The sequence below is a fragment of the Antechinus flavipes genome, chromosome 4 (assembly GCF_016432865.1).
Source record: "Antechinus flavipes isolate AdamAnt ecotype Samford, QLD, Australia chromosome 4, AdamAnt_v2, whole genome shotgun sequence".
In the NCBI taxonomy this organism is placed as follows: Eukaryota; Metazoa; Chordata; class Mammalia; order Dasyuromorphia; family Dasyuridae; genus Antechinus; species Antechinus flavipes.
The window spans coordinates 429,886,967-429,912,973 of record NC_067401.1 but is presented as its reverse complement, the minus strand read 5'-3'; the positions used below and the strand labels follow the sequence as shown (position 1 = coordinate 429,912,973).

At 35.2% G+C, this 26,007-nt stretch overlaps 1 pseudogene; it reads left to right on the top strand.

The window, feature by feature from the left end:
- Positions 1 to 240: 240 nt before the first annotated feature.
- Positions 241 to 1,204, top strand: LOC127562269 (nischarin-like; annotated as a pseudogene).
- Positions 1,205 to 26,007: the final 24,803 nt, after the last annotated feature.

Below are 26,007 nucleotides of genomic sequence, written 5' to 3'. Positions count from 1 at the left end.
AAATAATGTATTTGGAATAATAAAATGCTATTAAAAATAAATATATATATATATGATAGAGTTTTTTAAATGAATGTTGAATGCATAAAATATTATTGAGAAAAAATAACAAAAAACAATGTACTGAGGTTGAAAATGAAGAGGCGAGATACTTCTGTGATCATAAAAAAAAAGTTTTATTTTACAAACCCTTGATATGAAAATCACTCTATGTGTTGCTAATGTGAAAATCACTGTGTGTTGCCAATAACCAAAGTTGTCTACTTGATGCTGGACAACTCTATTCATTAATTGTGAGCCTTTGCTAGATCTCTGGAATCAAAGGAACTCTGAGTATAACAATAGCCTTTTCCATCTGTTCCTGTGCTTTATTTTAAAGTTCAGTGACCTATAGTGAGTTAATATTAGACTCTTTGATCAGTATTTCAGATTACTTGCTCTTCTGCAGATCATATTATAAGTTGTCTGACTCAAGGCATTTACTGTTCCCATGCCTTAATTTGACACCTCCCATCTGTCCTCTCCTTGCTGACCCACACACATTCCTTAGAACCCGGACAAGGATTTTACTTTAAATTTGGAAACAAAAATGCAGGGGAAATGGGTAACTATGAATTGATCCTCTGTAGCAAAGTGAAGTTTGTTTCCCCTAATGAGGAGGAGATTAGACACTTGGCTTCATTGTGCCTGAGAAGTTGGATGACTTAGCAGAACACCCAGTTTTGAATATCCTTTTATATATTGTGGCATTCCAAGGAAAGCTTATGGAAGGTACTTCTTTGCCAGCAGTTTACTCCAGACAAAGACGCTCATTCTGGCCAGTTCAAGTTTATTCCTTTTTGATGAGGACCATGTCAGTTACCCCCTGCCTTTGTCTGTCAAGGAGTCACAAATATCAAAGAATATTTGCCTGTCAAAGAAACACAAATATCAGCCTAATGGTAGCCAGAGAATCTAGAATGTAGACCAGGCATTCTTAGGCTGCCAGCTGTACCCCTCAGGCCCTCACCTTTCTCTTTGATAATATACAAAGCCATGATCTAAGGCAGAATTTGTTCCTGAATCATTTTAGAGCCCCTTTAGTTACTTCCCAGGTAGCCGTTAAATCTAGGCAAAATGATGAGAATAAGGAAGCATTGGGTACTTCTCCATCCCAAGTGCAAACAGCCAGAAGAAGCTCATCTCAATGTTTGCCAGACAATAGGAAATACTACAAAGATGGGCGCTGCCCCTCAAGTTCATGGGGTAACAGACTGGACAGTGGGCAGAGAATAGAACATGGACTAGAAGAAACCATCCAGCCCAAGGCCTCCCTAGAGCATCAAGCTCCTTATTATTATATTTTCTCAAATAGCCACTGGGTCAGGGCTTGGACTTTTTTGTTGTTATTAAATGGTCTAGATCTTTTTATGCTGAATATGTAATCAGATTATCATGCTTTGCATCCTGGGGACCTGTATGGATAGAAAGGAATAAGAACTATGCCTTAGTGCTATCCAGGGCTATTTCTACTTCCACATTTGTTTACTATAGCTATAGCTATCTATATCTATATCTACATCTATCTATATGTATATATATTCAATCTATACAAACTATTTCATTGTAAATAATGATAAGAGAAGCGTTCATAATGTCAAAAAGTGAAGGTGTGCATGTGAATTGTATTTTATTGGGTGTGCTACTAAACAGTTTATTTAATTTGATCTTAGAGATACTTTCATATGTGTCTTTCTATAAAGTGCCAAATCTGGTTTTATTTTGCTGATCATCATGAATCTCATAGCAAAATTCACATTAAAATATCCTAAGTATAAGGATGTTGCTTGGATGGATATTCTTACTCCCAAGAGGAACATCTCTAAAACAGCTGATATGTATCCATTGTGGATGACAAGTAAAAAGGATGAGTGGCTACATGTGAAAACGAGGTCATCCAGCCTCCAAGCATCATATGTTACTCCTCTTCTCTCCTTTCTTTATAACAATAAAGTGGAATTTGCCTCAGTTTCCTCCTTTGTAAAATGATAATAAAAATAGAACTTATCTCCAGCGTTGTTGTGAGGATCAAATAATCGATCAATCAATAAACACTTATTAAGTACCTACTATGTACCAGGAACTATGTTAAATGAGATATTTGAAAAAACACTTTGAAAACTATAAAGTGCTATATAAATGCTAGCTATTTGTGCTGTTATTATTTAATTAGAACATGCAATTATAAGGACTCTCAATGAAATTTCCTTCTCCATACATACATTTAATTAATTAAAAGAAAATCTGTTGAACATATATGTGCCAGGCACTAGAGATTATTGTTGTTCAGTCATTTCAGTCATGCCTGAGTCTTTGTGAGGTTTTCTTGGCAAAAATATTGGAGTGGTTTGCTATTTCTTCTCCAGCTCATTTTGCAGGGGAGGAAACTAAGAGGTTAAGTGACTCGCTGAGAGTCACACAGCTAGTACTGTCTGTGGCAAACTCAGTTCTTCCTGATTCCAAATGTGATGCTCTAGCTACTGTGCAACCTAGTTGACCCTAATATATTAATATCCCTAATATATACTAATGGGCATAGGTATATCAGTGGCAAGCCTAAGGAGATAGTGACAGAAGGCATCTCAGTGATGTCTTCATTGATTTTCAAAACTAATTTAGTGGACAATATACTGATCTCCCTCACTGTTAAATACACCTGAGGAAATCTGTTCATATTTTGCAGCCACAGCTACTGGCTACATATGCAGGTAATTTTAAGAATAAAAAGTAGAAGAAAAATTGACCTTGAAAACTTCAAAGGAAAAAAGAATATAATATTTCTCTGGGGTATAAACAGAACATTTTAAATAAAAATTTAACATGTTTCAGATAGAAGTTGAAGCTAGCTCCTCATTAATTATCTCATGCAAAACAAACATGCTTTTAACTTAATAGCTAAAGCTAAGGGGGGGTCAAAACAATCTATTTAACAAAATGACCAACTCAACAACAATTGTATAAAGAGCAGTCAAAACATTAAAGAATAAAATTGCATTTATCTGACTCCAGATGACATTCCATGGTAAGGTTATTCCCTGACATGAGTTATTTCAAGAGCTAAATAGCAACATAAATAACAAAAAACAAGTCATTGTACAAAGCTAATTTTCAGTGTCTTATATCCTAAAATGATAAATCTAGAGGCAGATGGGACTATAGAAGCCATCCAATTCAAACTTTGCATTTTACATCTGATAACTGAGGCCCACAGAGATTGTAACTTTCCAAAAATCATACAAGCAGAGAGCATCAGAGACAAGATTCAAATTTAGGTGGTACGGCGAATAGAATGCAGGACCTAAAGTCAAGAAAATTTATCTTTCTGATTTCAAATCCAGTTTCAACACTCATTAGTTGTGTGATTTGGGACAAGTCATTTAACCCTATCTGCCTCCATTTCTCTTCTGTAAAATGAACTAGAGAAGGAAATGGCAAACTACTTCAGTATTTTTGCCAAGAAAACCCCAAATGGGATCACAAAGCTGAACATGACTGAAACAACTGAACAAAAAAAAAAAAAAAAGCTCTCTCCTCTCACTTCATCATCCTCCTCTTTCATGGAAAGAGCATTTTCCATGTCCTTAAAAATCATGAGAATATAAGTTTACTTGGAATTTGCTGATCCTTCCAAAGCCATTATTCCTTTCAAAGCAAATAGGCTCCAAGTCTTCATGTAAGCAATACTTAATAGCATCCAATCCAAAAACCCCAGGTCCAATCATAGCAATTCTCTTCTTAGTCATAGTCTCTCATCTCACTAGTCCAAAGAGTTTTGTGGGTATCATTAAATGCAGGAATGAAAGAATTCTATTTTATAGTCATGAAATTCCCATGATCCCAGCTCCATAGAGCTGAGAACCCAGTTGTCAAAACAACATGAGGTGATCTAGCTATACCAGCCTGATCAAACTCATCAATCAAACTCGATTAGAAACCTAGATTTCAAATTTAGTGATTTACATTAGAGGATATGTCTGGCTAGGAAACTGAAGGGGTCCTATCTCCCATGAGATTCAACTTCCTGAGTTGGCTCATCTTCCTACAGAAAAAGAATGCTCCTCATCAGGAAGTTGAATAAATCAGAAAAGTAATACTTTGTGAGCATGGGATCAGGAAAAAAATAGCAAAAGTCAGGACAAAGCAGACAAGTCCTTTTTTTGTCTGGGTAGAGAATTTCTGGAAAGTCATATGATGATCTTTGTAATTTAGATAGTGTCCTGCTTGGCCATTTTCAGTTGACAAATCTGTCATTCTCCAACACATCCTTTTATATGTTGTTAATCAGGAACACAAATCTTTGGTGTACATTACTCTAATTTGACAAGTTGTCATAAATACCTTATATTTATTTATTTGTTTGTTTGTTTTGCTGAGGCAAATTGGGGCTTGCCCAGGGTCACACAGCCAAGAAGTGTTAAATGTCTGAGGCCAGATTTGAACTCAGGCCCTCCTGATTTCAGGGCTGGTGCTCTATCCACTACACCAACTAGCTGCCCCAATTCCTTATATTTCTATCCACTTTACAATTATATTTGTCTTTTAACTAATTTCATTATTTGTTTTTCTTGAATTTCTTCATTTCATTCGCCATGAGTTCTTCCGTTTGTTTTGAATTTCATTTTCATGTTCCTCATTCTCTGACCAGGCTGAATTTATCACAAGAAAAGTTCATCACTAGGAAACTCATAATCTTAGAAACTGCTTCAGTTTTGCTATTCATACATTATCAGGTCTCTCAATAGCTCCTACTCCTCTGAATGGAGGTCTGGAGGGAAAGGCAAAAAGCTCCTCCTATAGTCTCCCTTTCTAGAAGGTTCAAAAACCTTAATCATCTCTTCATTTGCCACTAGTTGCTCTGTTTGGCTTTGACTCTACCATTATTTTAATCAAGTCTTTGGGGTGAAGTACCTTCTAGTACCCTGCCTCCCTTTCAACTTTTTATTGTCATCCCCTTTAGACTGTGAATTCCTTGAGGACAGGGTGATGATCTTTCTTGTTTGTGTCCCCTGTTAAGCACAGCTGAACACACTGCCTAGCACATAATAGGGCAATTAATTAAAGTTTTATTATATCTATCAAATGGCAATGGGAATAAATAGGATGAAATTTATCTCCTATCTCCTGATCCACAGGATAAAAGGAAAAACATGGCCAATTCTGAAGAAGATATGCTGAACTTATATTTAAAACCTTTCCAACTTGGTAGGATCTGCCAGGTAGGATTTTACATTCTGCTGACACATCCTTTGAGAACCCATGTTATAATAAGGTAGCTGAGAAAGAGTTTAATAAAGATTACTTGGAAAATAAAAGTTAAATAGCAACAGCTCTTCTTTAGTTTCTTGGATCCACATTACAGGATGAAGGAATGATATTTAACAAAGTTTGTAAATCAATTGAAATGATAATTGTCAAAGCTCCTCTTTCCTGGCTCAATTTTCTATTCCTAAGACATTCAAATTGAGGATATAGGACACAGGAAATGTTTACTTTTTTCCTCTAGAAGATGTTACCAATCTCACTAGGCTTTTTGACTATTTTTTATTAGTTGATTTTGTATTCCAAAAGATTTCTGATTTTATTAATAGGCAATATATTCATTCTCGTTAATAGAAAGGATACTAGTTATCTTCTGTCTCTTTGCATTAATAGAAATCTCCTCCAGAGGGCACCAAATCACTCAACATATTTTCCTGCTCCTTTCTACAATCAACTATTTGGAAGAATGGGAGGATAGCAACAGGGGATTGTGTTTTACAGTCAAAGAAGCCTTAGATTTGTAATTAAGAGGACCTGGGTTCGAATATTACCTCTGACATTTGGCCTTGAGAAAATCACTGAAATTTTTAATAGGAGGCTCCATTTCTGCACTAAGGTTGCTTCCAGCTGTAAATCTATGATTTTATAAGTTAAGAATCCCAGAGACTGAGGGAGAGAAGAAAGTAGTGAAAATAGAAGCATATCTAGCCCAAGAAATGCCCCAGGAACTTATACAATCCAAGGGATGATGCCATCACATTATATCTGAAAATATTTAAAATCTTTTATGTCTTCTATTTTTCCTTGTTATTAGGCTTACAAGAAAAATCTTACTTTTTAAAAGATGTACTTCTTAAACAAAAGCATACACAGTTTCTAACCAATAGCAGCAACTTCTTTTTTCCAAGGGCTTCTAACTCCAATCCAGTTAATTAAAATTTTCATTCCTGACAGGCAAACATTACAATATTACTGGAATGACTGAATAAAAGGAGGGAATTTTATTTTTAAGACATAAATTATATGGATATATGCACCTGTCTTAACCCAAATATAACATGAAAATCCAGATTTATATAACTAGTTTAATTATAATTATTCATTTACAAAATGATTTTTCATTTAAAGGATTTACTATAGGATTTATTTTATATTAAATACTCCTTAGGCATTATATTATTATCTGATTTGCACATTTTTGGTTAACACACGTTTTCAAATTGCATCAATCTTGAAAATATAAATATTAAATTCTCTGCTTCAAGTTTAATGTCATTAAAATCAAGTTAGACTCAGAGCATGAGTGGGAAAAGGTTTAAATGAAGAGAAACCATCTTATGCTTTATTTGCTCACTCATTTTCCATTAGGATCAAAATTACAATAATAGTAACATAAAATGTTAACCCAAAATGTGAATCTAGAAGATACCACTATAACCAAAAACAAAACAGAATAAAACCCAAAAAATCTTTGAGGATGTACTTCTATCATTATTAAAGGTTCAGATTTTCATGGGTTAGAGGATCCTTTCCAAGTCAGAAAGGGTCTTCTGGCCTGAGCCTATTTCTCAAGTCAATGCACCAATAAATATTTATTAAACATCTACTGTGTTCCAGGCACTGCGGTAAATACTAGGAGGCAAAAAGACAGTCCCAGGTCTCAAGGAATGCCCAATCTAATAGGGGAGTTGATAAATAAACAAATATAAACAAAAAAGTAATATAAAGGAAAAACAGGAATTAATTAAGGGATTAATAAGAGAGTGGGAGGAGGGAAAATGGAAGCATGTTTATATTAGAGATTGGAGGTTTTTGGATCAGGAAAGGGCAGAAGAGATATAGGATTATAGAGGAAGTAGAAGGATCAAGTGAAGGTTTTTCAGAATATGGAGATACAAACATGTTTGTGGGAATGTAGTAAATGGGGAGAGAATGAGTAAAAGAGTGGGGAAAACAGAGTGGGCAATCTGTTGTGGAAATGGAATGGAATGGGATTAGCTGAACAAGTAGAGGGGGTAGCGTTGGTAAGAAATGAGGTCACTTCATTATGAGACACAAGGATGAAGGAGGATATATTTTACTGATAGGAAATGAGGAAGATGTAGAAGAGTGTTCACAGAAAATGCTTGTTTTTTTATGTAAAAATATGAACAAGATTTCCAGTTGAAAGACTATGGGAAGGGGAACAATGGGAAATTTAAGAAAGGATGAAAAGGTTTGGATAAGTAGGTAAAGTAGAATTGACCAGCTACAGTAAGCTCTCAAATGAGGTTATATAACATACATACATATATACATACATACATACATAGGAGGTATAGTGAATAGAGTCTGAAAGTCCTGGTCTCGAGTCAGGAAGACTGCATAAGTTCAAAGCCAGCCTCAAATACTTCTTTGTTGTATGATCCTAGACAAGTCACTGTTTACCTCAGTTTCTTCATTTGTAAAATGAGCTGGAGAAGGAAATAGCAAACTATTCCAATATCTCTGCCAAGAAAACCTCAAAATGAAGTCACAAATTAAAAAACTGAACAACAACAAAGCATAAATTTGTCATGGATCCAGTTGTATTATTTTCTCCATCTTTATTCAACAGCAGGGATGTAGGCTCAAAAGCAGGGAATGGTGGAAGTGATCCAAGACTGAGACATAACTGGGTATAATTGGCAATATTGAAAGGGAATTAGGGATTCAATAAAGGAAGAAAATGTAGAGTTGAATTGGTGCACTAAAGGGTCAATATAGAGAAAAGAGGGAGAGAGACTAGTGCAAGGGAGATGGTCTGAGAGAGAAATAAGAACTCAAGACTTTGGGGGGGTCACAGCATAAATGGAGAGTACAGTTAAGTGTGTGTGTGTATGTGTGTGTCACACTATATATATATGTGTGTGTGTATAAATATACATACAAACCATACAATATAAATTCAGCACTCTATTCATTACATCATCATGCATCATAGAATCTACATTATCTGATAGTTGAAGGGAACAGGGACCATCTAAACCAATTCACACATGAAAATAGTTTCCACTATAACATAACATAAAGGAAGGTAGAGAGAGAAGTGAAAGGTCAATGTTCATCAGGGAAAATTTCAGAATTATTGAATTGCCCAGAATTCAAAGATTTCCAAATTCTTCATTGCTTGAAAATTAGCTGTTTGTTTTGGCTATGGTTAAAAAGAGTACTAAATGTGAGCTGTTAAATATGTACATATATATACATACCTTCCAGAAATACAATTAGTATAAGGAATTCCCAGTAAGAAAATTCCCTCTCTCAAAACAGCTTGGCCATTATTCTGCAACTTAGTCTTAAGGGGAATTTTAGGTATAAGTGAATTGCCTTGGGTCAAATAGCCAGTATTTGCCCTTTTTTTATCCACAGCTCTTAGCAGAATCCCTGGCACTTAATAAGTGTTTAATAAATGCTTCTTGACTGACTGCTGTCAGAGATAGCACTGACACTCAAGTTTCCTTCAGTCTAGGTACAGTCTTCCTCCACTGCACACATTATCTTTTTATGGGAAAATTGCTAAACACAGGAACATAACAACTGACCTTCAGAAACATTTAATTTGATTCAATTGAATTTGTTAAATTGTCAAATTAACAAATAATAAATTTATAAATATTAAATTAATTTGTCAAATTTATTGTCAATAATTAATTTGATAATTACTTAATCATAATATCTGAAATTTATAGAGTTTTGAGGAATTGTGAGGCTGTCTATAGACATTAACTAGGCAATTTCAATGCGGCTGAGAATGTTATCAGACTCATTTTTGCCCTACACTGAAGTTAGAATGACAAGTGAAAAGAAAACTATGCACACATTAGAAATGTCTCTTCCTCCTCAATTCTGAAGTGATGGGTGTTTTGAGATTTCACACTAAACTGTTTTGTAGTATTTCATCACCCATATGGTTTATGGAAATTTGGATACAACTAAAGCCGAGTCCTTTGTGGTTGAGTCTAGAATGCATAAATTGGACTGTTTTGTGCTTTATAGAACAGTTCCACTTGTCCTTTACCAATTTACCAATGTCTTTTACTCACAAACCAAGTGCTAGCTCTCACTTTCTAGGCAAGCTAGGTGACTAGGGAGAATAGCCGCTGATAGGAAGACCTGGAGTTAAAATCCAACTTCAGACACTTAGTAGCTGTGTGACTCAGGACCAAAGTCATTTAACTGCTCTCTACCTCAGTTTTCTCATCTGTAAAATAAAGATAATAATAAAACCTACCTCTCAGAATTTTTGTGAAGATCAAGTGAAATGATATTTATAAAGTGATTTACAAATCTAAGAGTGTTATATAAATGCTAACTATGATAATTGTTATTGTAAATATTTATTTGTATAACTATATTTATATAAAAGCATTATTATAAATGCTGGATATGGCAATATTGACATTTATAATACATCAATCTAATTAATATGATGACATAGTGAGTATATAATACTTCAAAGTTTGAAAAATACAGTACTGGCACATATTTTATTATCATTATCATCATTATTATTATTATACCTGGTATCATTGAACTCTGACATGGGGAAAAAAGAATGAGTTTGGAGTTAAAATGCTTGACTTTGTTGTCTGTCGGTGAATTAGCAAGCATTTATTAAGCGCCTATTATGTGCCAGACACTAAGCTAAACATGATTTAACAAGAGATAGAAGATAATTGTTCTTGTCTTCTCTCAAGGAGTTCACAGTTGAAAAATAAGTCTTATTGTTCATCTGTATAATATGGTCAGCATTATTTAACCCTACCATAACATATGAAAACAAAAAAACTTCCTTAGGAGCTTACACTTTCCTGGAGGGATGCACATTCCAAATCAGTAAATATAAAGTATATACAGAAAAACATCAAGAGGAGAAAAAGCATTTAAGAACTGGGTGGGGGGTGGTTATCAGTAAAGACATTCTTTAGACTTCTTTTGAAGGAGGATGGGGATTCTAAAAGTTTGAGGCGAAAAAATGGATCATCATCATCATTATACCAGTTTCATCAAGACCATTAATATAGCACTTTAAGGTTTACAAAGTATTTTAAGTCATTTTGTTCTCACATTGACTCTTATTATTATTCCCTTTTTTAAATAAACTTTCTTATTTCCAACGGAGCACAACTTTTTTTCACAGTACAAAACCAATATCTGACTTTTCTATAAGATGTCCTCCCCTACCCCTGTCAAGTGATCCTGAGAGACTGATAATCCTAAAATCCACTTTCAAAGCTAAAATCTGAACTTTCTATGAATACCATTTCATTGTGATTACATCTGATAGATTGCAGCAGATACCTTATGTTTTTACCTTCTTTCCAATTACATGTCTTTTTTCCAGTGTGAATTTCTTTACTCCTCTTCTACAAAGAAGTAAAGAATATTATTTCATAACCACATATGTTGGGGTCTTCCTTTATGTATCATTTTATATAGATTTCTATTCACCTTAAAAATGTCATCCTTTTTTTGTCCTTGATCCCACAAATCTTCTCAAGTAGACAATCAAAACCATTTCCACTAACTTTAGAGGGTTCATAGACATGACTAAAGAGAGGCAGCTTAGTTAATACTTCCCCCAGTTGGTGTTTAAAATAATCTTAAACTCATAGATGCTTGTAGTGAGTCCAGTGATTTTGGTTTTGGGAGGATAAGAATGGCAAAAGTAATAACTCCACCAATTCTACCAGATTTTTTTAATACTCTTGGGTTAATTTATACAGAAACAAAGAAAATTAAAATGGATTAAAAAGAATCTCCTCACGAAAAGCTTTACCCAATTGTTTTACGATTTTGCTAAGTAGAGAGTCAGGGGTGATTTTAAGAGGAACCAAGCAAACAATCCAGAAATAAAATAGGAGTTTAAAAGAATTTCAGATTATAAATCACATAAGAATTTGATCTTTAAAAGTTCCTTTGGTATCAGGGAAAAGAATAATCTAAATAGCTGAAAATTTGAAATAATTTAAAATTACTAATTATCTCTCTAGCTAGCTGATTGGACCATAAACTAATGAAATTATAAATTACTCCTATGGAGAATAATCCCACATCACAGATGAAGGCTAGAAGATGATACTAAAGAGCAGCATTATAACACCACCATTGGACATCAGTTTCTCTGTAGTTTGAGAAACATGAATTATCCCAGACACATGTTTCCGGTCATGTATTTTCTCTGGACATTTATCTGACTATATATTTTCCCTAGACACAGGTGTTAACTACATGTGTACCACTTTATGTCTTTCCAAAATCAATAGTGTATTCGCACTAGAACTAGAACCATCATTTCTAAAGTCCTAATTCTTAATCTACTTCTTTCACCATTTCCTTTACATAAAAATATGTCCTTGAGCTTTTTTCTGAACAGAATAGGAGGAGCTAAGAGGAGAAATTAGATGGATCTATCTAGGACTCCGTACCCTCTACATAGTTGCTTGGGTCCTCGATTCCCCTACAGATAGTTCTACCCAAATCACCATTGGGGCTAGTTTACATAATTTAATTTGGCAATCCCTTATACAAAAATATTCCTTTCTTCAGATTCTTACATTATCTGAAATTCAACCTTTAAAGATATTTCCTTCAGATTAATATACTACTCTCCAGTATTCTTTTATTAAAATGTAAATTTATCCAATGCCCAACTCATGAATAGAATGCCTTATAATGGTTTATTAGTTGTTTGGAACACATAACACATTCTTCTCATAAAAAATAAATTGAAAACAGTGTGGCTATATTTCCAGGATAGTACACAAAAGATTATTTGCCTCATGATAGAGCTGTCGAAAATAAGGGTAAATTCTAGGCCCTATGAAAAGAGAGTCATCAATGCAGTAGAGATGTGAAAAAAGAAAACATTTCTCCTTTACCTTTCCTGGAATTAAACAACCCAAAATTGAAAAGTATAAATACAACAAACTTATCTTTGGTACCACTCTTACCTTGTGTACGTTGGGCAGGGATTATAGATAGGTAGATAGATAGATAGATAGATAGATAGACAGAAAGACAGATAAATTGATAGATGACTTAGGTGAATGGCTATTGATACACACACAAAAAATAATATATTTGTGATATATAATAGACTATATGTATATGTAAAAAAATGAGTATAGAGTGAGCCCCATCCACATGTGTAAAGGATCTGACATACACTTTATTCCTTCCCTTAGGGAAAGGAAGAAGTTGAAGAAGGAAGCCATCATACTTTGTCTTCCTCAGAGAGAGGGGATACCAGACTAGAAGGATCTATTTGCCCCCTAAATATTTGTTGTATGGAGGATATGATCAGTTTCAATCTATCTTTTGGTCTCTTTCTCATTTGGAGCTGCATGAAAAACTGCAAGCTCTACATCTAAGACTTGACCCCTTTCCCACTTAAAATGAGTTCCACATTAAGCACACATATAGCAAAGAAATCCAATTATCTAAATTATAGCAAAACAGACATCAAAGGAGGTGCATACAGGAGAATATAAACTTAAAGGAATATATACCAGACAACACAGAGTGAAAGAGCTCTCCTATTGGGAGCAAGATAACTCAGCTCAACCAAGAGATGTACAAGATCTCATTCAAGGGAAGATTCCTAAAATCTCTCATGTACAAACTAGGGATAGAGACATAATAAAGACTGCCCACTCTTCTCATGTCTCTCCCAGAGTCTTTTCTTTTGACCATCTGAAGTAGGTTGGCCATTTTCTATCTGGAAGCTAGAAGCCAACTCAGAGCTCAAAGAAAACTTAAAGCTTGACCAAATCCAAAATGGGAATTGCCTAAAAACTAAAGCACTCTATCTCTCACCAAATTCACTAGCCCCTCATATAAAGCATGATCTTCATCTCCACCCTGAAGGAGAGAATCCCGTACCTTGAGCTTTGAAGTAGGTATGATAGATTATATAGATAGATAGATAATAGTTTTTTCTAGCTACAAATATTTGCACATGAATATCATGTTTTTATTACACTGTGGTAATGGTAAAATTAATGAGATTGCTTTGTTAATATCTTCAATTTGTGTATAATCTTTTACTTTTTAATATAAATACTAATTATGCTGAGGATAATAACACTTACAAAAAATTATCATCTTAAGGAGTTGGCTGGAGCATGGAGCATTTAAGTGACCAGGGTCACATAATAAATAAATATCAAAGTAGGGCTTGAACTATCTGTTTTCATTCATATATCTCCATCTTGACATAGACATAGGTAGAGAAAAACAGTTCTACTAGCTTCCTGAAAAGACTTTAGTATTCCAAGCCTCCCCCTTCCAAAATTTGTGTGTGTGTTACTAAACGATAATCTAGTAGTCCACATAAATGGAATGCCCCATATGTGTATTATTTATGATAAATTGAAAGTTCAGCCATAGGTTGGGTCAGCTTCTTTATCTTTCAAGCAATTGTAATGTCTCAAAGTCCCAAGTATATATCCTGAAGCACAGGATAAACAATAAAACCTCAGAAACAGGACCTTCCACCAGCTGTGATGCAGAACTAGAATGGAGAGATAGAACACCCCAGAAGCAAGCAGAGACTGCTATAATGTAAAGGCCCAGAAGAAAGGTGATACACAAAATTAAAGAAGCACTCCAAATATTCATATGGACTATTTGTGTCTGACCTGGGGCAGAACACTCTGAGCTCATATTGGTTTGATCAGCTACAGGCAGAGACACCATAACTTGACTCGAACACAATGATTCATTTTGGTCCTCTTCAAGAATGAAGGACAACAAGCAATCAATGTGGAAATGAATACTATTTTTTATACTAGAAAAAAATTTAATACAGTTGGAAGTTTGAACAAAGTATGGGCAAAGCAGACCATCCTGATTTCTGGCCAAACTCAGAAAAGTAGAAAAGTACTTAACTGAAGATCAGCTAACTGTGTAGTTAGAATCTTTGATGTATTGCCAATGTAAGCCAAATTCACGAAGTGTAAGCATTGCCTTATTTCCATGCTGAGTAGAGAACTTACTTACTTTTATGTAGTGCAATAATAACTCTTTGCTAATCCATTATTTTTTCCTTTTTAATATATTTATTTAATATTTAACTTGTATGTAATAATATATTTATATAATAATATAGCATATGATCTCTAATACATGATTATTTAATATTTTGTTAATTCCATTATTTCTAAATTACATGAAAAATAATTATTCCATAGCAGCATATGAGCAAATTGCTACTAATGCTATCAAAGTGTGGGCTTCTCTCCACAATAAAGATGACAAGGGTGGGGCCTTCACAAAAATAACACAAGGGCCAAATGAACCTTTTGCTGACTTTGTGGGACGTTTGCAGACAGCTATAACAAGATCAAAATGGGGAAAATGCAGTAACAGACATTTTGATAAGGCAACTTGCTAAGGAAAATGCTAATGAGGTTTGCAGAAGAATTATACTAGGACTGCACAAGGATGCTCCTTTAGAGAAGATCATAAGGCTCTGTGCCACAGTGGGCACAAATGCTTACTATACCCAAATTATGTTGAATATGGAAAGACAGGGTCCTTCTTGGCAAAGGAATTCTAGGGAAATTCGTAGATGGAATTGTGGAAAAAGTTGGACATTTGAGAGCTCATTGTAGATATGGAGATAGAATGAGAAGACAGAGTGAGAGAATAAAATCCAAAACCCCATGTCCAAAATGTAACCAAGGCTTTCACTGGGCCTCTGAATGTAAATTGACCCAGACAAATGAGAGGCAGGGTCCAGCTCTAAGGTATCAATCAAAAGATAGGTGGAGCATGATAGCAACTGAGGTTACGCCCAGAGAGTCTTTAGAAATTCAAGACTCTAATGTCATCAACCAACACAAAAGCAATCAGGAGGTTACAGGCCTTTTAACACAACAAGGCAGTGTCCAGTGCAAACAGCTCCACTATCTTTAGATAATCACCAGGTGATGTGGAGAGATCCAGAAAGTGGTAAATAGAAGGGAATTAGGTTAACTGCTTAGGGAAGAGGGTTTGCTTGTATTTTTACAGGAGGAGAAGGAATTAGATGGGTGCCAAGGAACCATATTCACCTTGTCCATTGCAGAGAGACGGAGCAGACCCTTGAGACGAAGGAGAAGACCCAAGAAATATCGGGTGGTTCTATTGCTGATTGTGCTCACCATTGAAAGAGTGTGGCAGTTATGGCGTTTGACTCATGGACATAGAAAGTTGTTGGACTTCAAAACCCTCAGGAATCATTGGATTCTCTGAGACATGATAAGATTGTTGTAGGACTTGAAAACCCTAAAGAATCATTGGATTCTCTGAGACATAAGATTGTTGTAGGACTTGAAAACCCTCAGGAATCATTGGATTCTCTGAGACATACGATTGTTGTAGAACTTGAAAACCCTCAGGAATCATTGGATTTTCTGATATGTGAAACAATGGACAATAGATTGGTTTTAGACACTCTCTTGGCTGCTGAAGAAGGTGTATGTGTGACTGCTGTTTACATACCCTCCTTCTAGGACTTCTGGCAATCTTTTACAACACCATGTTGATTTATATTGTTTGTTATACCATTACTTGCATGTACAATTCATGTTTGTTACACCACATCAAGTCTGCACTGACTGTGGGGAGAGTCATAACTAATAGACTCTGCGTTATTGCTGTGTGCTTGTGTAATACCTCCCATGCGGATGGGTTTGTGCATAATAAGACCTTTCAGCCCAGAAACCCACTAGCAACCCCCACTTCCCTTTGGTGCTTTTCATCTCCCTTCCTGAGATGTCAAGGAGGGTGTGATTATCTCCTTTTTAGTGCTTTCACCTCCCTTCCTGAGAAGTCAAGGAAGGTGTGATCACCTCCTCTTGGGGGCTCTGACCTCCCTGAGGAGTCAGAGATGGCATGACCACCTGTGTTCTAAAACAAAGTGGGAGATGTAATGGGCTGAGGCTTGAGTTGATGCACTGAGGTCCCAAGTACGTGAGGCTAAATAGTAATTGGACCATACTCTATTAATATATATGCTTGGAGAAAGAATGGCCCCCGCCCACTCTTTGTGCAAGTCCTGATGTGTTGTATAGGAAATGGCGATTTTGATGGGTGGAGGCAAGGGAGTGGAAAGGGAAGTGGAAAGAGAGACTGCTGGCTGGCATCTTGACACAGCTGCTCGCATTGCTATCACAACTGCCCTTGACCTCCGATCCCCCTCTGCTAGCTGGCTTCCTGTCGCAGCTGCCCATATTGCTATCGCAATCCTTTTTCACCTCTACTAAGAATAAAGATTGAAGATTTTTCCCTTAATCTGAATTCCTGACTCCGGCTGATTTTAAATACGCGGTCATCACAGGACCTACTCACTGTTATGAACTGTAATAATAACTCTTTGCTAATCTGTTATTTTTTTTCCTTTTTAATATATTTATTTAATATTTAACTTGTATGTAATAACATATTTATATAATAATATAGCATATGATCTCTAATACATGATTATTTAATATTTTGCTAATTCCATTATTTCTAAATTACATGTAAAAAAATTTTACATTCATTTTTTTCAAGTTTGAGTCCCAAATTCTCTCCCTCCCTCCACTTCTATTCATTCTCTGACTAGGCAAGCAATTTGATATCAACTGTACCTATGGGTCAGTCATGTGAAATATATTTCCATATAAGCTAATTTTTTGCTAACTCTTTATGCATATACAATTCTACCTACTATTCTCACCCACTCATGCCTCCCCACCAAGTTACTTAGTGTTTTGATTCTGCCTTAAGTTTTCACCACAACACCCAAAACTAAGCTTGCCCAAAATGTTCCATGCACCGGAATTACCTATTTCTCCCTTTTCTCAAATGGAAAGTTCTTTTTGGCATGATTTGGCTGAACTCATTCATATTCACATAAGTACTTATATTTTTATAACAGTACCCTTTTTAAAAAATTAATCATGTAAAGTTGGAATTTTTATTGGCTTTATTGAGGTAAATTTTAATAGAGTATAGTGGAATGGAGAGGTCAAGAATGAAGGCATTAACTTAGCCCTATCTGAGTGGGTAGATTTGTTTGCCCTCACCCAAGTAGAATCTAGGCAGGTTAGTCTAGGAACCAAAGCACTCTACTTCAAGGGTACTAATCTAACTCACTTTCCCCACCCACATGAAACTTGAGCAGACTAATAGTGTGGTATACCCACAAAAATGTCCATCAAATCCCCTGTAAAAACCCTCAGGCTCACAAGGCACTAAGCATAGAACAGGCTTTATTTACATAATAAAGTACACAGAAAGGAGCCCATTAAAAAAAGCTCTCTCTTTCATGTGATCTTTCATCTCACCACAAAAGGGACTTGAAATTTTCATTGCTATCTTCAGCAGAATTCACTGTTATGGATCTTTCTCCCATCAGAAATTTGAGACTGTCTTCAGATGGTTTGAGTGCACTTTCTTAAATGTTCTCAATTATTCCTTTTCTCTGAGGGACAGCGAGGTGAGCCACATGTAGTGCACAGAGTGATAGGGCTGGAGTCTGCAAGCCTCTTCTTCCTGAGTTCAAATCTGGCCTCAGACACTTCCTAGCAGAGTGATCCAGGACAAGTCACTTAACTCTAAGTGCCTCAGTTCCCTCATCTGTAATAATGAGCCAAAAAAGGAAATGGCAAACCAATATTTTTGCCTAGAGAAACCCAAAGCTGAGTAATAAAGAGTCAAAAATAACTGAGCAACAAAATCTACACTCTCACACTTCACACAAAGGATCTCCTCAGGTGCCTGTAGGAAGAACATGTCCTTGCTTGCTTCACTCCAAACATCTCTTTTTTTTAAACTCCAGATCAGTTTACATTAATTGCATTCCATTTACCTACTTCTTCTCTGGGTCTGAGCAGTCATTTCTCACCAATGAAAATATGTTTCATATTTTCCGATATACTCCATGTCAATTCTTCCCAACTGTCATTAAAGAAAATATTAACATGTCTACAAACCTTTAACCTCTCTTGATTTTTCCTCATTCTTTTTGTTTTCTAGCATATTTTTTTCCATCCTCCCTTTTCATCACTGTCTTGCCTTTCCATGGAAATCGCTGAATATACAAAAAGATATATTTCTTGTTTAACTTATATTACTTGCTATCTATAAAAGGGGGCGAGGGGAGGAAAGGAGAAAAGTTTGAAACAAAAAGTTTTTCAGTGGTGAATGACAAAAACTATTTTTGGATGTACTTGGACAAATAAATATTAAAATATAAAATATAATAAGACATGCTTCTAATAGATTTTAATTGATAATTTTATTTTCACATTGTCTAAAATTTCCCCTATATCTCCTTTTCCCTCCCAGAGAGCTTTCTCTTATAACAAAGGATGTTTTTAAGAGTAAAAAAATCAGCAAGAACAATTTATTGGGAAAAAATATGGCAGTACATTCAACAATCATCCTGACTCCAAAATCAGAGCTCTATCCATCTCATCATTAATTAGGCAATGGCTAAATAATTCAGTCAGTAAGTTAATCTCAGGTAGGGATATCACAAATCCTTCCTCTGGAATCAAAATTATTCTTTATAGTTTTGTAGCCTTCTATTTCAATTGAGTTGTGATCATTAATCTTTCCATTATTATTGCTGTATTTTGTTTTCTTGTTTCTGCTTACTTTATATAAATTCATGTCTTTTCATGCTTCTCTGTACTAAAAAAAAATTCATTTAATTGGGAGAATCTTTTCAAGTTCTTAAAAGAATTTCTCTACTTCCTTATTCTTTACCACAGTAAATAAGCTGCCTTTATTTTCGTGGTGGCCTTTTAAAAAATGCTAATCATAAACCCTATAATTTGAAATGCCACATTTCATGAAGTGATGTTTCATGTTGCTCTTGGATGCACAAGAAACCCAACTCCACTAATTTTTCATTGCCTCTCCTGGAAAAAAAAAGTCACATTTAACTGTGATCGCCATTATGAGCAAAACAGAGTAAGGAATATGGAATTAAGAGAACTAACAACCAAATCGCCCTCCCAAGATAACATCCAAGAGTACTGAATTTATTGATATCATTTCTAAGTCATTGGCAGAATGGATAGAGTCCTGGTCCTGGAATCAAATTCAAATCTAGCCTCAAACACTAGCTGTGTTGAATCATCTTGCCTCCATTAGCCTCAGTTTCCTTAACCGTGAAATGGGGATAATAAAAGCATCTACCTCCCAGGGTTATGAGGATCAAATGAGAGATTTGTAAAAATTTCGGCTTTTCTTTCTCAGTTTATCACTTCTCTTCAACTCTAGGTGGCGCCAAAGAGCAACAGATTCGAGAAACTTTTTCATGTTTTTTTTTTTTTTTTTTTTTCAAATTATTATAGCTTTTTATTTACAAGTTATATATGCATGGGTAATTTTTCAGCATTGACAATTGCAAAACCTTTTATTCTAACTTTTCCCCTCCTCCTCCCACCTCTTCCCCCAGATGGCAGATTGATCAATACATGTTAAATATGTTAAAGTATAAGTTAACTACAATAAATGTATACAAGTCAGTTATTTTGCTTACAAAAAGAATCAGACTTTGAAATAGTGTACAATTAGCCTGTAAAGGAAATCAAAAATGCAGGCAAACAAAAATAGAGGGATTGGGAATTCTACATAATGGTTCTTAATCATCTCCCAGAGATCTTTCACTGAGTGTAGCTGGTTTAGTTCATTACTGCTCGATTGGAACTGATTTGGTTCATTTCATTGTTGAAGAGGCCACATCCATCAGAATTGATCATCATATAGTATTGTTGCTGAAGTATATAATAATCTCCTGGTTCTGCTCATTTCACTCAGCATCAGTTCGTGTAAGTCTCTCCAGGCCTTTCTGTATTCATCCTGATGGTCATTTCTTACAGAACAATAATATTCTATAACATTCATATACCACAATTTATTCAGCCATTCTCCAGTTGATGGGCATCCACTCAGTTTTCAGTTTCTGGCCACTACAAAGAGGGCTGCCATAAACATTCTTGCACATACAGGTGCCTTTTCCTTCTTTAAAATTTTTTTGGGAAATAATCCCAGCAGTAATGCTGCTGGATCAAAGGGTATGCACAGTTTGATAACTTTTTGAGCACAGTTCCAAATCACTCTCCAGAATGGCTGGAAGTATTCACAGTTCCAGCAACAATGTATCAGTGTCCCAGTTTTCCCACATCCCCTCCAACATTCTGCCTTATCTTTCCTTGTCATTCTAGCCAATCTGACAGGTGTGTAGTGTGATATCTCAGAGCTGCCTTAATTTGCATTTCTCTGATTAATAATGATTTAGAGCATATTTTCATATGGCTAGAAATAGTTTTAATTTCTTCATCTGAGAATTGTCTGTTCATATCCTTTGACCATTTATCAATTGGAGAATGGTTTGATTTCTTATAAATTAGAGTCAATTCTCTATATATTTTGGAAATGAGTCCTTTATCAGAACCTTTGACTGTAAAAATGTTTTTCCAGTTTATTGCTTCCCTTCTAATATTGTCTGTATTAGTTTTGTTTGTACAAAAACTTTTCAGTTTGATATAATCAAAATTTTCTATTTTGTGATTGGTAATTATTTCTAGTTCTTCTTTGGTCATAAATTCCTTCCTCTTCCATAGGTCTGAGAGGTAAACTATCCTGGTTCCTCTAATTTATTTATAATCTCATTCTTTATGTCTAGATCATGAACCCATTTTGACCTTATCTTGGTGTATGGTGTTGTGTGGGCCAATGCCTAGTTTCTGCCATACTAATTTCCAATTTTTCCAGCAATTTTTGTCAGTGAGTCCTTATCCCAAAAGCTGGGGTCTTTGGGTTTGTCAAATACTAGATTAATAAAGTTATTACTGTTTTGTCCTTTGAACCTAACCTATTTCACTGATCAACTAGTCTATTTCTTAGCTAATACCAAAAGCTTTTGGTAACTGCTGCTTTATAATATAATTTTAGATCTGATACAGCTAGGCCACCTTCATTTGATTTTTTTTTTCATTAATTCCCTTGAAATTCTTGACCTTTTGTTTTTCCATATGAACTTTGTTGTTATTTTTTCTAGGTCATTAAAATAGTTTTTTGGGAATCTGATTGGTATAATGCTAAATAAATAGAGTAGTTTAGGTAGTATTATCATCTTTATTATATTTGCTCACCCTATCCAAGAGCATTTGATATTTTTCCAATTAATTAGATCTGACTTTATTTGTGTGGAAAGTGTTTTGTAGTTTTGCTCATATAGTTCCTGATTTTCCCTTGGCAGATAAATTCCTAAATACTTTATACTATCAGTACTTACTTTAAATGAAATTTCTCTTTGTAACTCTGACTGTTGGATTTTGTTAGTGATATATAAGAATGCTGATGACTTATGTGGGTTTATTTTGTATCCTGCAACTTTGCTAAAGATGTGGGTTATTTCTAATAGCTTTCTAGTAGAATCTCTGGGGTTCTCTAAGTATACCATCACATCAGCAGCAAAAAGTGATAATTTGGTTTCCTCACTACCTATTCTAATTCCTTTAATTTCTTTCTCAACTCTTATTGCCAAAGCTAGCATTTCTAATATAATATTAAATAGTAATGGTGATAGTGAGCAACCTTGTTTCACTCCTGATCTTAATGGGAATGGTTCCAGTTTATCCCCATTACATATGATCCTTACTGATGGTTTTAAATAGAAACTACTGATTGTTTTAAGAAAAGTCCATTTATTCCTATATTCTCAAGTGTTTTTAATAGGAATGGATGTTGGATTTTATCAAATGCTTTTTCTGCATCTATTGAGATGATCATTTTTTTTGTTAATTTGGTTATTAAATATATGGTCAATTATACTAATAGTTTTCCTAATACTGAACCAGCCCTGCATTCCTAGTATAAATCCTACTTGATCATGGTGTATTTTCCTGGGGATGATTTTCTGTAGTCTTTTTACTAATATCTTATTTAAGATTTTAGCATCAATATTCATTAGGGAGATTGGTCTATAATTTTCTTTCTCTGTTTTCAACCTACCTGGTTTAGATATCAGTACCATGTCTGTGTCATAAAAGGAATTTGGTAGGCCTCCTTCATTCCTTATTTTTTCAAATAGTTTATATAGCATTGGGGCTAATTGTTCTTTAAATGTTTGGTAGAATTCACATGTAAATCCATCTGATCCTGGGGATTTTTTCTTAGGGAGTTGATTAATAGTTTATTCTATTTCTTTTTCTGAAATGAGACTATTTAAGCAATTTACTTCCTCCTCTGTTAATCTGGGAAGCCTATATTTTTGGAGGTAGTCATCCATTTCATCCATTTCACTTAGGTTATCAAATTTATTGGCATAAAGTTGGGCAAAGGAACTCCTTATTATTGATCTAATTTCCTCTTCATTGGTGGAAAGTTCTCCCTTTTCATTTTTAAGACTAACACGTTGATTTTCCTCTTTCTTTTTTCTAATCAGATTGACCAAAGGTTTATCTATTTTATTGGTTTTTTCATAAAACCAAGTCTTAGTTTTATTTATTAATTCAATAGTTTTTTTTTTTTTACTTTCAATATTATTAATTTCTCCTTTTAATTTTAGAATTTCAAGTTTAGTACTTGATTGGGGGTTTTTAATTTGGTCTTTTTCTAGCTTTTTAAGTTGTAAGCCCAATTCATTGATCTTCTCTTTTTCTATTTTATTCAAGTAAGCCTCTAAAGATATAAAATTTCCCTTTATTATTGCTTTGGCTGAATCCCACAAATTTTGGTATGATGTCTCATCGTTGTCATTATCTTGAGTAAAGTTATTAATTGTGTGTATATTTCTTCTTGCAACTCTCTTAACTTCTCTTTTAGGAAGTTAGATGCTAAACCACTTGGTGCACATATGTTTAGTATTGATATTGCTTCGTTATCTATGCTACCCTTTATCAGGATATAGTTTCCTTCCTTATCTCTTTTAATTAGATCAATTTTTGCTTTTGCTTGATCTGAGATAAGGATGGCTACCCCTGCTGTTTTGACTTTACCTGAAGCACAATAGATTCTGCTCCAACCTTTTATCTTTACTCTGTATGTATCTCCCTGCTTTACATGTTTTTCCTATAAACAACATATTGTAAGGTTCTGACTTTTGATCCAATCTGCTATCTACTTCTGCTTTATGGGAGAGTTCATCCCATTCATATTTACAGTTAAAATTATTAATTCTGTATTTCCTACCATCTTATTATCCCCAGATTATGCTTTTCTTTTTCTTGCCCCACCCTTACCTCCTTTCCCAGATTTAAATTTATGAGCCCCACTTGCATCACACAGTTCTCCCTCTTTAGGATTCCTCTCTCCCCCCTTTGAATCTCTTTCCCTTTCTTGTACCCTTCCTTTATTACTCTTTTTCTTTTCCCTTTTCCCCTCCCCCTTTTTAATGAGGTGAGAGATGATTTTCTGTAAAACAAGTATGTTAATTATTTTCTCTCTGAGTCAACTCTGATGAGAGTAAGATTCATACAATGTTCCTCCCCCTCTCTGAGTTCCCTCAGATATGATAAGTTTCCTTTGCCTCTTCGTGGGATGTAGGTTCCCTCTTTTTGTCTCCCCTTTTCCCTTTTTCTGACACTATCCCCTTTCCATTTCTACTTCCCTTTTTATGTTATATCAGTAATATCAAATTATACATGTACTCTTTATACATATCCACAACAGAAATACAGTTCTCAAGAGTTCTTTTTACTTTTCTGCTTCTCTTGACGATAGGACTATGGTTGGAGATCAAATTTTTTTGTTTAGATCTGGTTTTTTCCTTAGAAACAACTGGAATTCATCTGTTTCATTAAATGTCCATCTTTTTCCATGGAAGAAAATGCTCAGCTTAGTGGGTAGTTTATTCTTGGCTGCATTCCAAGTTCTTTTGCCTTTTGGTATATAAGATTCCAGGATCTTCGATCCTTTAATATGGAAGTAGCCAGATCTTGAGTGATCCTTATTATGACACCTTGGTATTTGAATTGTTTTTTTCTGGCTGCTTGTAATATTGTTTCCTTAGTTTGATAGTTCTGAAATTTAGCCATAATATTCCTTGGAGTTTTTATTTTAGGGTCTTTTTCAGAAGGTGTTCAATGAATTCTTTCAATGCCTATTTTACCTTCTGATTCTATTACATCTGAGCAGTTCTCTTTAATGATTTCCTATAAAATAGCATTTAGGCTCTTTTTTTCATCATAATTTTTGGGAAGTCCAATGATCCTCAGATTATCTCTCCTAGATCTATTTTCCAGGTCTGTTGTTTTTCCAGGTTGATATTTAACATTTTTTCTAATTTTTCATTTTTGTTTTGTTTTGCTTGACTGATTCTTCATGTCTTAATGAATCATTAATTTCTATTTGTTCAGTTCTGATTTTTAATGAATTATTCTCTTCATTAGATTTTTTTTTTACTTTTTTTTTTTTTTGTATGTGTCCAATTGAGTTTTTAAATGAGTTGTTTTGCTCTATGGAAATTTTTTCCATTTCACTAATTTTTTTTTTACTGAGTTATTTTCTTTTTCTAATTCACAAATCCTGCTTTCCTGGAAGTTCTTTAGCTTTTCCAATTCACAAATTCTGTTTCCCTGCACTTCCTGGGAGTTTTTTACCTTTTCCATTTCACATTTCAGAAAGTTGTTGCTCTCTTGAATAGCTTCTCTTTCCTTTCCCCATTTTTCTTCTGCTCTCTTTTAAGATTTCTTATAATTTCTTCTAGGAGAGCCTTTTGTGTTGGAGACCAGATTATATACCCCTTTGGGGTATTGTCTGGAGACTGTCTGCTATTAATCTTCTCAGGGTTGAAAACATGCTCTTTTTCAATAGAAGCTATCGATCTTTTTACTCATTTTTTAAAAAGCCTTTAGGGTCTGCCTTCAGGGCAATGAGGTTACCAGCTTCCTCTGCAGAGCAGGGATAGGTATATGGACAGTAGCTGTCCTGTCAATGGGCTGCAAAAAATGGCTAAGCTGCGGGAAAAGCTCTGGGAAAAGCTCCACACTGGAAGTGACTAGGTCTGGATATCACAGGCTGAGCTGCAGAAGTGCCCTGCGAGGAGCCCCGCTGTGCAGATTAGTGACTGCCTTGGGGCTAGAGGCTGAGCAGCGAAAGTATCACTGCCCCCTGCAAAAGCCCACTTTGGATATTTGCAGTTATTCTACCCCTCACAGCATTGGAAGTGTCTCTACCTGGGGAGTCATAGTGGAGCTGGTAAAATTTCATGGCACCACTGTGCAGATTAGAGGTTGCCCCAGGCTGTGCCCTCTGCCATGCAGATTTGTGACTGCCCCCATGAAAGCCATAGGCTGCAGAATGGGATTGCACAGCTGTGCTGTGGTCTGTGCTGAGTCACTTCTGTTCCTGGGTGGATACAGCCAGATCCTGTCAGGCTCTGGCATCCTTCAGCGTACCCTCTGCCCTAGGCTCTAATTTCTCTGCTGGTCCACTATTCTGCAACCAAAGCAAAGCAGTCAGGCTATGGCAGAGAGCTCTCTGTAAACCTTCCAACCAAGAGACTGCCCCCTGATCCCGGTTCGCTCCAAATGCTCTCTGGTCCTATCCCTGACTGTGCTGGTCTATTCCTGCTGCTCAGGACAAACCTTTTCTAGCAATCTTCCAGATTATCTTCGGCTGGTGAGTTGTTGCACTTCCAATCTTTGTGAATTTTGCCAGTCAAAGGCTATTTCTGAGGCTAAATTTAATAACTGGTAG